General features: G+C 54.4%; 1 protein-coding gene across 1 annotated transcript in view; it reads right to left on the reverse strand.

Annotated features, from left to right (window-relative positions):
- Positions 1-106: 106 nt before the first annotated feature.
- The window catches only part of LOC132229156 (keratin-associated protein 27-1), a 350,231-nt gene continuing 337,320 nt past the window's right edge, over positions 107-13,017 (reverse strand). Inside the window, exon 2 of the mRNA XM_059685906.1 lies at positions 107-305. The gene's annotated coding sequence lies outside the window, so the exon portion shown is untranslated. The remainder of the gene's footprint in view (positions 306-13,017) is intronic.

Consider the following 13,017-nt stretch of genomic DNA (forward strand, 5'->3'; position numbering starts at 1 on the left):
GGAGCGCTGCTCAGCCAGGAGCCAGGCTCACTGCTGGTGAGCGCAGAGGCGGTGGGAGCCTCTCCCGTCTCCGTGGCAGTGCTAAGGATGTCCCGACTGATGGCTGAGGGCAGTGATGGCGAACCTTCTGAGCTCGGCGTGTCAGCATTTTGAAAAACCCTAATTTAACTCTGGTGCCATGTCACATAGAAATTTTTTGATATTTGCAACCATAGTAAAAGATTTATATTTTTGATATTTATTTTTTATATTTAAATGCCATTTAACAAAGAAAAATCAACCAAAAAAATGAGTTCACGTGTCACCTCTGACACGCGTGTCATAGGCTCACCATCACAGGCTTAGGGGAACGGGCCAAAGCCATCAGTCGGACATCCCTCAAGGGCTCCCAGACTGAGAGGGTGCAGGCCAGGCTGAGGGACGCCCCCCCAGTGCACGAATCCATGCACTGGGCCTCTAGTATACATATAAGATCTTTGTTTAATTTCTTCTCACCCCCTACCCCACTCCCCTCTGAGAATAGTTTGTTCCATTTCCGTGCCTCTGATTCTATTTTATTTACCAGTTTATTCTGTCCATTAGATTTCTCATTTGTTTATTTGGACTTTTAGATTCAATTGTTGATAGGTATGTATTTGTTGCCATATTGTTGTTCATATTTTTTATCTTTTTCTTCTCTTCTCAAAGTATATCCTTCAACATTTCATATAATACTGGTTTGGTGGTAATGAACTCCTTTAGCTTTTTCTTATCTGTGAAATTATCTGACCTTCAATTGTACATGATAGCTTTGCTGGGTAGAGTAATCTTGGTTGTAGGTTCTTGCTATTCATCACTTTGAATATTCTTGCCATTCCCTTCTGGCCTGCAAAGTTTCTGTTGAGAAATCAGCTGACAGTCGTATGGGTATTCCCTTGTAGGTAACTGAGTTTCTTTCTCTTGCTGCTTTTAAGATTCTCTCTTTGTCTTTTGCTCTTGGCATTTTAATTATGATGTGTCTTGGTGTGGGCCTCTTTGGGTTCCTCTTGTTTGGGGTTCTCTGTGCTTCCTGGACTTGTAAGTCTATTTCTTTCACCAGGTAGGGGACGTTTTCTGTCATTTCTTCAAATAGGTTTTCAATATCTTTCTCTCTTCTTCTGTCACCCCCATAATTCGGATGTTGGTACGCTTGAAGTTGTCCCAGAGGCTCCTTACACTATCTTCGTATTTTTGGATTCTTTTTGCTTATTGCTTTTCCGGTTGGGTGTTTTTTGCTTCCTTGTGTTTCAAATCATTGATTTGATTCTCAGAATCCTCTACTTTACTGTTGAATCCCTGTATATTATTCTTTATTTCAGTCAGTGTATGCTTAATTTCTGACTGGTCCTTTTCCATATTTTTGGAGGTTCCTAGAAGATTCTTCAGCTGAGACTACAGTGGGAGAGTTGCTGTGCAGGAGACACCCCTGTGGAGCAGAACTTGCTTCATTGGGGCTTTGGTGCTCACTGAGTCCGCCCCTTGAGTGTGTCCCTTGTGGATGTGTAGAGTTGTAATCTGGATGGTCTGACACTGACCACTGGGTACACTGGCTCTTGGGTCTCCAGGGAGGTGCAAAGTCAGCCAGTGCCTGGGGCCACCCAGTAGGAGCTACAGAGAGATCTGCAGATTCCTCCTCTTTGTATCGGGTTTGAAGTGCCCAGATGAGGCCCAGCTGTGAAGCAAGGCAGGCTGGTGTTGGTGCTGGGTCTTGGGCCTTTTATTGTTAGGTTTTGGGCTCCCTGACCCAGCTGCAGCTTGTCGAGAGAATTTAGCCTGAGTAAGGACAGGCCATTTATATGCAAAAGTTGTTGCCAGCTTGGGTGGGGCTGTAAATTGGATGAGGCGGGGTCTTAGGGAATCACCAGGGTGGAGCAAACAGAAATGGCTGCCAGTCAGCCCTGCACCGGGGAGGTCCCAGCACAGGAACAATGACTGCTGTGAGGACCTCTGTCTGGAGGAAAGCCGCCCAGAGCTCCTGCCCCGATGCCAGACAGTCCAGTTCCTCCTCCTGTGTCTGTGTTCCCCAGACGCTCGCCTGACACGAGCGCAGAGGAAGCAGGACCTCGTCAGTTCAGTTTGTGGTGCCGGCCTGTTCAGCGGAGCAGCTGGGTCCCAGCAGCCTCGGTGTCACTGAGCCCCAGTCCACACTGGTTTTTACAGCCCATAGTCCTCACTGCCCCTAGGGGCTTCTTTCCCAGCTCTGGGACCCTGAGCTGGGGGTCTGGTGTGGGGCTGGGACCCCTTGCTCCTCTGGGTGGCCTCCGCAGAGACGATCTCCCTCCCGATTAAAAAAGCAGCCCCCGTGGGTGCCGGACCAGCCCGTTCCCCCCTCTGCACCTCCACCTGCCTCGGTGCGCTTTCCTCTTTACTCCTCTAGTTGTGGGGCTTCGGCTCAGCCGGCTTTCCAGCGGTTCTGGGTGATGGTTCTTCGGTATTTTCGTTGTAATTTTGATGTGCTTGTGGGAGGTGGCGAGTACAGGCGTTTACCTACGTCGCCATCTTCCATCCTAAGTTTCTGCGTCCATCTCTTGGTGCTTGGTGGAGGGAGCTTAACTTACCTGAAACGTTCGTTTATAACATCTCATTCCACCGACATGATGGAGGAGTGAGGTGCTGCTGCGTTTACCGTCACTGAGTGCGCATGGCGGTGTCTCTGTTGTTGGGAGCAGCGTGGGGCAGCTTCCAGGCAGGATCATAGCTCTCACTCCGTGCAAGACCCTGAGGCAGTGAACCTGCTCCCATCAGAGTGACGGGCGGCTCAGATCTCTGCGCCTCCCGTGGGTTTGTGGGACGTGGTGACAGATCTCACCACCCCAGCCCTTCTGTGCCCCTTCCTGGAAGACTGCCAACTGCAGCCCTGTTTCCATGGGAAACACCCAGGAACATGCGGGAAAGCAGCAGAGAGCAGTGGACTTGGACGTCTCTGAGCTGACACTGCGGTTGGCACTGCGGGCGCCGTGGGGAAGGGCGTCTGTCCGTTCCTCGGGTGTGATGGAGACTCAGATGCTGAGTTCCCTTCATACAACGCCAGTTCCCAGCCAAGCCACTCAGACCTTTGAAAACAGACTCTAAAATAGCGTGTGATACCCTGGAGGGGAAATAAACCATGATTTAGATCCACAGAGTGAGGACTGCGCTGTACAGCATGCTCAGGGAATGAGCCGGTGCAGGTAATCAGGGGTGGCCGGTGAATTCTAACCTGAGACGCACCTGTGACGTTCCCAGTCCGTACCTGCTGCTGCTCCCCGGCTCTGGGAACCCCGGGTCCTTCAGTCACAGGCTGACGCTCTATCCACGGAGCCCCACCGACGAGGGCAGGAGCGTCTTCATGAGCTTTCGTGCACCAAGCCGTGCTCACCACGCCAGGGAGCGGCTCGGCGCCCTCCTGAGACTCGCGGGGAGACTGGGGCTGTTGATGTTTCCGTAGTGACCTCGGCGTTTGGGGGTTCCTCCTTCAGACTCGTTTTGCCACAGGCTGGGTGCCATGTCACTGCGGATGGCAAAGGTCAAGAATGGTGAGCAGTGCCAGCCGGGGTGGACCTCATTCAATTGGCGATGATGACGAGAGAGCCGGGGAGGCAGCCCGAACGGTGAGAACTTTAGCCCAGCGGTTCCCGACGTGGGCACACACCCGGGGCGGGGGGCAGTTTGACTTTAAGGGGGCAGTTTGAGAATGAGTTATGAACAGTGAAGTTTCTGCATTTCTTGTGGTTCTAGGGGCCTCATATACAGTATGTAAATCTATGTTGTGACATCTTTATGCCTTTCAGTTCTCCATTATATATTTTGAAGTTTGATTTGCTATTTTTCATATCACTTCATATTATTATTATTTTTTAAACAATTTCTTAGTGATTTCTTCCTCGGTCCTCCCACCGTCCTTTCGTTCTTTTATTTTTCTCTTTCGTGGCTGCCATGTTCTTTGGAAGCTGGTCTAGACCGAGTTCATGGCCTTTGAGGCTCCCTGCATGTGAACAGGGGGTCACTTTTTGAACAATAAGAATTCTGCGTCACAGGGGCATCAGGATGTTAGAGATGCTGAGGGGGGCCACGGCCAAAACAAGATTGGGAGCCACGGGGCTGGAGTGAGCGGTGGGCAGCTGACTCCCATCTCAGCTCAGGCCCGTCCTCACTCCGTCCATCTTGCAATAGCTCGGCCCTGAGTTCTGTAAGATGACATCTTTGGACTCGCTTACGTGCTCTATGCCAGGGCTGATCCAGTCACAGCGATGACGGCGTCTCCTGTCGCGGGTTCGCCCTGAGTCGAGTTCCCTGTGCTGAGCCCCTCGCGCGTTGGCTCACACCATCGTCACAGCCACCCTGAGCGCCCGCCAATGACTTCCCAGAGACTCAGGAGTTCAACCAAACTGCACCAGGGCCGCCAGGACCGGCACGATGCGCCCTTCCCTGCCTACGTCCTGCTGCGTTTGAGGCGTGGGGACGGCCGAAAACGCCACGGCGAGAGGTAACTCACCCTCCCGTTCTGCGTCACTTTCGGCTCCTTCAGTGCTTCCATTTTTCTTTTAAAATATTACCAAGCGGCCTGCAGAGGGTGCCCTTTCCTTAACGTAGGCCTTTGTAACCCCTTTCCAGAGCGGACACGTTTTATGAGTAAAAACTATTGTCCAAGAGGAGAAGGAGGCTGGGACAGCTTTTCTCTTCCCGCTATCCAGTGTTACAAAGCAGAACCTACAAAGGGCACAGGGCATGCGGTCTCTTTCAGCTGACAGAAAAATCAGTCTCTGCGACTTCCTTTTAAAAAAATAAGATTCCAGAGAAGAAGGGAGAGGGGGAGAGAGAGAAACATCAGTGATGACAGAGAATCACTGATCTGCTGCCTCCTGCACACCCCCGTACTGGGAATCGAGTCCACAACCAGGGCACGTGCCCTTGACCAAAATCGAACCCAGGACCCTTCAATCTGCAGGCTGGTGCTCTACCCACTGAGCCAAACCAGCTGGCGCTATGACTTCCTTTGTTTAGGTGGAGCTGGAATCGTCAGGCCCAAGTCCTCCCTCATGGACTGCGGTTTTTCAATTTGTTACATTCTTGGGACTCCTTTTCCCTCACTCGTGTGTGTGTGTGTGTGTGTGAGTGTGTGTGTGAGTGTGTGTGTGTGAGTGTGTGTGTGAGTGTGTGTGTGTGAGTGTGTGTGTGAGTGTGTGAGTGTGTGTGTGAGTGTGTGTGTGTGTGTGAGTGTGTGTGAGTGTGTGTGAGTGTGTATGTGTGTGTGTGTGAGTGTGTGTGTCTTCCCCTCCTTCAATAACAGCCTTGTCTATAACGCACCCTGCACATGTCATTGCAAAGTTTTTTAGTCGTCAGCATTAAACAAGTAAAAAGAAACAGGTCAAATTAATTTTAAAATAGACCCTATTTACTCCAACTTATCAAATTTTCGTCATTTTAATGTATAGCCAGCAGAACAACATTGGTGCAGTATTTTACATCCCTCTTTCGGCACAAAGGCTCCTGAGCCTGGTGTGAATTTCACCCTCTGGCACGTCTCCATGCGGCCAGTGACTGCCGAACTGGCGCACAGCTCTCCTCTCCTTCCAACCACGGCTGCCCCAGCCCCAGCCCAGCCACAGACATCAGTGTCCCGCAGGCGCTCTGTGTGCGGGCCGTGCCCGGTCGTCTACTGATTTGGGTCACGTGGGAAAACCGGGAAGCGACGCGTGTTCCTGGGGGAGACGGTCACCTCTACTCTGAGGTCTCGTCAGTGGGCTGTAAATAATGCTTCTCGGCGGCCATTTCTAAGAGGCTCTACCTCCCTCCGTTTCGGGGGGAGGGTGGGATGCTGGGACCTCCACTGTGTTTTCTGAGCTTCACGAGAGTACCCTCCAGTCTTGCCTCCTCCGGCCGAGGGCGGTGTGGCCACTGTTCACTAGGTGTTTCCACTTCCTGGTCGCGGTGCCCTCTGGGTTGGGTCCTGTGATGACCTCTGTGTAACCTTGAGGATGCGCGGGTCCGGGAGTGTCCAGGACCCCGCAGAGCAGGGATTCCGCGCTGGGTCTCACGCCTCCTGATGGCGGCTCCTTTGACTTCACGCTCTGTTTCCCAAGTTGTGGGCGTGTGGACCTCAAGGCGAGGACGCTGGTGAAGAGCAGAATTCTGCGTGTGGGAGATCCCGTCAGCAGATCCCTCCGTCTCACAGGAGCAAAGAAACCCACCCCTGAGCCCGGGGGCCGCGCGGTTTCCCCTCGAGTCTCCAAGACCAGAACCCAGGGCCCCCCTCTGAGAGGAAATGTGTCCGGATTTAAACTCCGGTTCACAGGCCATTAGGATCCTCTCTAAAGAGGAGGCGAGAGGTTTCAGATTCTTCTCAGATCAAAAAAGAACTGACATCAAAAGGTTTGCTTGGGGTCATTTGCCTCATCCTGACTTTGACTTGGCCTTGGTCTATACTTAGCATTTCAGTTTCAGGCCCTGCAACCTCCGCGGAGGGCCAGCCAGAGGCCACGGGCGGGTCGGCCGGCGGCCGGGCTGGTGGGCACTCGGAGGCCAACGCTATCTCTGCGCCTTGGAAATCCCCCCTCCCCTCGGTGCCCGGGAGCCGCCCCGGGAGGTGCTGTCGGAGCGGAGGGCTCCCTGGCTCCTGTCCCGATCTGCTCCCCTTTCTCCCCGGGGCTGGTTCAGAGGAGGACAGCCTTGCCGAGTGCGTGCGATTGAGCTGCTTTTATAGATGATTTTTATTGATTTCAGAGGAAGAGAGAGGGAGAGAGAGAGAGAGAGAGAGAAACGTCAATGGTGAGAGAGAATCATGGATTGGCTGCCTCTTGCACGGCCCCCACTGGGAACCAGCCTGCAGCCCAGATACGTGCCCTGCCCGGGAGTGGAATCATGACTTCCTTGTTCATAGGTCGACGCTCACGCCGCACACACTGCCCCCCTGTGAGTGCAGGACCCCGCCTGGTGCTTCCTTGTTGTGTTGACGTGCCCTCCCTACGCTGTGGCTGTGGCCGGAGAGAGAGGTCGGCCTGGTGGGCTGTGGGGCTGGCGTTCACCTCTGGGTGTGGTGCATTCCGCTTACAGAAAATGGGCGTGGTCTGGAGGGCGAACCCCAGGACTAGAAGGGGACTGTCTGCCCATGGCCTCCGCACAGCCGCCTCCTCTCCGTCCCTGCCCTGTGCAGGCACAACAGTGGCCTACGTTAGTCATACACGTCCTCCTCGCTTTCGCAGTTTTGAGGGTAAGCATGTGACCCAGTTCCGAGGAACGATTTTCTCCCCGACCCTAACCCTCCCCCCCCCCCGCCCCCTGCTTGGAAGGTGGCGTGTGGGGATGGGGTGTGTGGAGCCGCAGCAGCCATGGTGAGGCCATGAGGACATGAAGGTGTGGGAGCAACAGGGAAACTCACAGGCAGCCCTGGCTTTCCCGAGCTGGGAATGAACCAGTCCTATTCTGCACTGTTTGTTCTGTGGGAGGGTGTCCCTCGGTGAAGACATTTTATCGCGTGTTCTGCTAATGGCTGATGGCAATGTCGCTGCTGACATGGAGACTCCTGCTCCAGGCACTGCAGATTTTGTGGTCGTCATCGCTGCTCCGTGCAGATGAATTGCTGTTCTCTCTCTTTTTGGATGTGAGTAACGGAAGTTCAGAAATGTAGGGTGTTTTGTCCAACAGCATGGCAGGCAATGTCCTTATACCTGCGTTTCAGTCAAAGTGACACCCCCACTGTTACCTTTAATCAGTGGTTCCCAACATGGGGCACATGCCCCGGGGGGGCGATTCCAGAATGAGTTATTAACAGTGAATGGTCTGCATTTCTTATGGTTTAGGGGCCTCAAATACAGTATATAAGTAGATATTGTGACATTTATGCATTTCAGTTCTCTATTATGTTTTGAAACTTTATTTGCTATTTTTTCATATCACGTCATATTATTATTGTTTTTAACAATTCCTTAGTGACTGCTTCCTCAGTCCTCCCCCTGTCCTTTCGTCCTTTTATTTGTCTCTTTTGTGGCTGCCAGGTTCTTTGGCAGCTGGTCTAGACCAAGTTCATGGCCTTTTAGGCTCCCTCCATGTGAACAGGAGTCACTCTTTGGGGAATAAGGATTCTGTGTCGCAGGGGCACCAGGATGTTAGAGATGCTCACGTGGGGCCAGGAGCAGGCTGGGCACCGCGGCCTTCGATAGGAGACGGATGGGAGGGTGGCAGGAGCCTGAGGACGGTGCTTCTCTCCACGGGGGACGTGACCTTTGACTCATAGCCCTCAGGAAATCTCGGTTTTTATTTTAGTATGTGATCCTCGCTGATGCAAGCCTTTTATTTCTGTTGCCCGTTGCACAGGCCTGTTCGAGGTTCTCTGTCTATAAAAGGCAGCGACCAGAGCGCCTCAGACGTGTGCCTGCCGCGGTGACATTGCCACGGCTGCTAACTTGGTCTCTTCCACGTCGTCCTCTGGAGCCCATCCCTAAAAGCTCTAATTTGGGGACCGGAGCTGAAGCAGCTCAGCGGGATCTCGCCTGCTTGTCATTGAAATAGCTGAGCCCCTGCCATGGCCGGTTCAGCCTCTCGTCTTTCCGTCCGCTCAGCAGTTCTGCTTTCACATTTGGCTGATTTGTGAACGCAAAACCTCCTTTTCTTTATCCACTGCCATCGGCACCTATAAACAGCACCGACGGCGGGAGCGGGGCGTGGACTCAACGTCCCTTTCATAAGTGACCTCAGCGGGGACGGCAGGACCCACAGGCGTGGAGCGCGTGGTCCCCGCGGCTCCCGGCGGGCACAGAGGGGTGCGCCCGGGGTCCTGGCGCCCATGACACGCTGTCGGACCCTGGCAAGGGACCCGCCCGCCCTTTGCCTCAGTTTCCACATCTGTAAAATGGGAGTGATGGCAGTGCTGGCCTCAGACAGGACTAGTGTCAACGTGTGCAGAGCCCCTTGTCCAAATTTCGGAGAAATGAAAATGCTGGGCCCCCTGTTCCAGTTTCAAGGTGACGACACTAGATTGTCGATCCAAGCGTGAAGCCCTCCTGAGTGCAGGGCCCAGTGCCCGGGCCCAGGAGGCTGGCCCTGGTCGTAGGACCGCTGTGAGGGTTAAGTGAATTCTTGTATTTAAAGCCCTTAGTGTAGTGCCTGGCACAGGCAGGATCCAGGTGAATGTTAGTTAAAACTGAAAAAGAAGCAGTGAGGGCCCGGCCGGCGTGGCTCCGTGGCTGAGCGTCGACTATGAGCCAGGAGGTCACGGCCTGATTCCCGGTCAGGGCATAGGCCCGGGGTGTGGGCTTGATCCCCAGTGGGGGGCGTGCAGGAGGCAGCCGATCCATGATTCTCTCTCATCATTGATGTTTCTCTCTCTCTCCCTCCACGTCCTCTCTGAAATCAATAAAAAAATAAAGAAACAGTTAGTGAATCTGGGACTGGAGACACTGCCGCCAGCTCAGGGAAGGAAGGGGTCGGGGGGAAGCTCTGCCCGTGGCCCCCGCTCCGTTCACGTGCGTGTGTCCACACTGCGCTTCAGGGAAGGCCTGCCATCCAGCCGGCGTTTTTAATGCTTTGAATGTTCTGTGCGCACAGCGGGCAGTGGCAGTGCCTCGTGGGCGTAATGTGCTGTTACTACTTCACCTACAGCATCCAGATGAGACCTGGGCCAGTACCAGCCCTGTCGCTGGGCGGGCCGCCAGCCAATGCCTGATGAAGCCACATGAACTCAGAAGAGTCGAGTAAATGACACTGGGATCTTGTCACCAAAAATGAACGAAACGTACAAGTGTAAATCATTTTTAGAAGATAAATGTGAGTAGAAATGATGCATGCGTTGCCCTGGGGGCTCAACCAGGGGTGACATAGGTGATTTAAAGGCAATCTTCTGGTTTGAGTGTTTGCCGTGTGACCCAGGTGCCGACTCGTTGTCCCTGCCCTGTGGGCACAGCAGGACGCCCTGCGTCACGTTCTCTGGCGTTAGTTCCTAACCTGTCCTAATGAACGTCATCCGGAACATCTCAGGTCAAGGACAGACAGTTTTCTTGAAATCTTTGAAAAACCTAAACGAGTACAAAATAATGTCTATATTGTGATTAATCCCCATTTGCTTTTTTTCTTGGTAAAAAGGGAGTGTCATTCTTGTTCACTGTGAATTTCAGAATCTAAATCTGGGAAGAGAATTCTAAAGGCCCGCTGATGAGGCTCTGCAGAGAGTCCGCTAACGTTTGGATGTAGACGTAATCGTAGCAGCGTTCAGAGCACGAGCTCGGGGTCGTTAGTCCAGAAGGCTTTCTGAAGCAACGCGCCTTTTTCCTGTGCAGGAGTGCTTTCCTGGTAGCAAACAGCTCCCATTTCATGGACCTCGGCCCCGAGGGCACCAGGCATGGACTGGTCTAATTCGAATGACGCGGCTTAATTTGGCAAACGGTGAAATACGGTCCTCATCTCGGTCACGGGCACCCTGGTTAGCGAAGCCGCCGTGAACTCCGCCCGAACTACCGGTAGGTTTAATACATCTCAAAGCTCACAGGAGGCCCCGCCCATGTGGCTCAGTGGTGGAGCGTTGACCCAGGAGGTCAGGGCCCAGGCCCGGGTTCCGGGTTCCATCTCCACCCAGCGGGGGGGGGGGGGGGGGGCCTGGAGGAGGCAGCTGGTCATGATTCTCTCTTGTTGATGTTTCTATCTTTCTCCTTTCCTTTCTCTCTAAAAATCAATCTAGCCCTGCTCAGTGTGGCTCAGTGGAGAGAGCATCGGCCTGCGGACAAAAGGGTCCTGGCTTCGGTGACGGCCAAGGGCACGCACCTGAGCTGCAGGCTCCTCCCCAGCCCTGGTCGGGGCCCTGGTCAGGGCCCTGGTTGGGGCGTGTGCAGGAAGCAACCCATCAATGTGTTTCTCTCACATCCGTGTTTCTCTCTGTCTCTCCCGCTCTCTTCCACTCTCTCTAAAAGTCAATGGGAAAATATCCTCCGTTGAGGATTTAAAAAAAATTCAATATAAACATGTTTAAAAAAAAAAGTCAGAGGAGATGCCCGACCTTCGCTGGGTTCTCTGCCGCCTCCTCCAGGAAGCCTCCTGCTTGGCCAGGGCCCTGCAGGAAGCCGCCCTCCTCTGTGGGGCTCGCACCCTGTTTCTGTGTCTCATTTGAGAGGTGAGGCGGCTCGTTTGTGGTCGACACTGTGGCTTTTAAGTATATTTTTAAGAAGCGGGGGACGCATCTGAGCTCCGTTTTCGTCCGAATGCGATCACTGCTCAGGCACACGCGACTGTCATCGCCCGCGTCTGTGTGGGCGGGTCCCGCGCAGCTAAAAACGGGGAGCGGACAGGTGTCCCCGGGGCCCGGCCATCAGTCACCCGTGTCTGCACCGCGGTGACCCCTCCACACGCGGCCGCATTCCGGGCTTTCAGGAGGAGGCCCGCGGCGGTCCTGCGCCACTATTTTGGGACGTGATGGCTTAATTCGAGAAATGTCGGATGAACAACCGTGATCGCCTCCTGCCGCGGTCGGTGTCCTGGGCTCCCGGCGTCGCCGACCGAAGGGGCTCTGCCAGGGCAGGAGCAGCCGGTGACTGAGAGGCTCGGGTGACCGGCCGCGCGGTTACTTCCTTCTTTTCCTGCCGATGGCTGTCAAGTGTATTTTTGGTTCATTACAAGCCTTGGACGCTTCACTGAATCAAACCCAGGGAGGGAGTCCTGCGGTAATTGTTTTGTCATCTGGGGGCTGCTCCCCCGAGACGACAGGATGTGGATTCTAAGGCTCGTGGAGAGCATCGGTTTGATTTATTTACTAGGGGCCCGGCGCACGAAATTCGTGTGCGGGTACGGTCCCTAGGCCTGGCCTGCGATCAGGGCCATCTTCCCCAGCTGTCCGCGGTCAGCCCTGCCCCCGCCGCCACCCACCCCCGGCCCCCCGTTCGCCACCGGGTGATCGGAGCCTGACGGCCGGGGGAAGGGACCGAGAGGTCAGTGGTTCCCGCCCGCTCACTGGCCCTGCCTCTGCCACGGGTGGCCCTCTGTGTGTGGGGGGCGACTGGCGGGGCTGGGGCCTTGGCCTGGCGTTGCCCGTGTCCCCCGCCCCCCACCTCCAGTTCCCCATTTGCCATCGGGCGATTGGAGCCTGCCGGCCAGGAAAGGGACCGAGAGGTGGTCAGTGTGCCTCATAGCGACCAATTGAGCAGTTGTGCTGCTGTGAGGGTCAATTTGCATCTCACCCTTTTATTATACAGGATAGAGGCCCGGTGCGCGGGTGGGGGCCCCGGATTGGGGTGGGGGTCACCGCTGAGGGGCGGGGCTGGCCAGGGCAAGGGGCCGCGGTCGTTCTGGTCTCTGGTTGTCCCGCCATTTCAGAGAGAGAGAAGGAGAGAGAGAATCATCAATGATGAGAGAGAATCATGGATCAGCTCCTCCTATATACCTCACACTGGGCATGGAGCCCACATCCCGGGCATGTGCTGGGAAACGCGGCACATCTCTGACGACCGCGCCTTTTATCTTCTCTCCTTTGAGGCGTGGAATCTGTTTGGATTCTCGCTCTCCCTGCGCTGAGCTTGTTCCGCTCTCTCCGGTCTGTAATCACCTCGTCCACACTGTCACCTGCTTCCCAGCCCATGCACTCTTGTTCCTATTGTGTCCTCTCCCCATTTTCCCATCTTATGGATTTATGCCGACGAGCAAAGCCAAACCAATAAAAACACAGAACAGCACAACCACAGAGCTTCACCAGCTCTTCAGTAGGCGTCAGACATGGGAAAAGTCGCGCTCCGTCTTGCCTGGAAGCCTTTCAGCAGTAGGAGTGTGGGTCTGGGTTGGAGAGCTTGAGCCCCTGCAGTATCGTTGGAGACACAGGCTGCAAACTTACAAACGCCCTCCAGGTCTGGCAGTACTACGCACCGGCCGAGCCCTGCACCCACCCACCTTCACGGGTGCACCTTGCAGGCCTCGAGTGCCCAAGCACTTCTAGTCTTGCTCATAGAGTAGACATGGCGCCAAGCTTGGCCAGTGACTGTGGAATGAATGAGTGACTATCCACTCCAAAGCAAAGAGAGTATTTAATGGAAAAATAAAATATATTTG

Source organism: Myotis daubentonii, chromosome 3 (genome assembly GCF_963259705.1).
Source record: "Myotis daubentonii chromosome 3, mMyoDau2.1, whole genome shotgun sequence".
NCBI classification, from domain to species: domain Eukaryota; kingdom Metazoa; phylum Chordata; class Mammalia; order Chiroptera; family Vespertilionidae; genus Myotis; species Myotis daubentonii.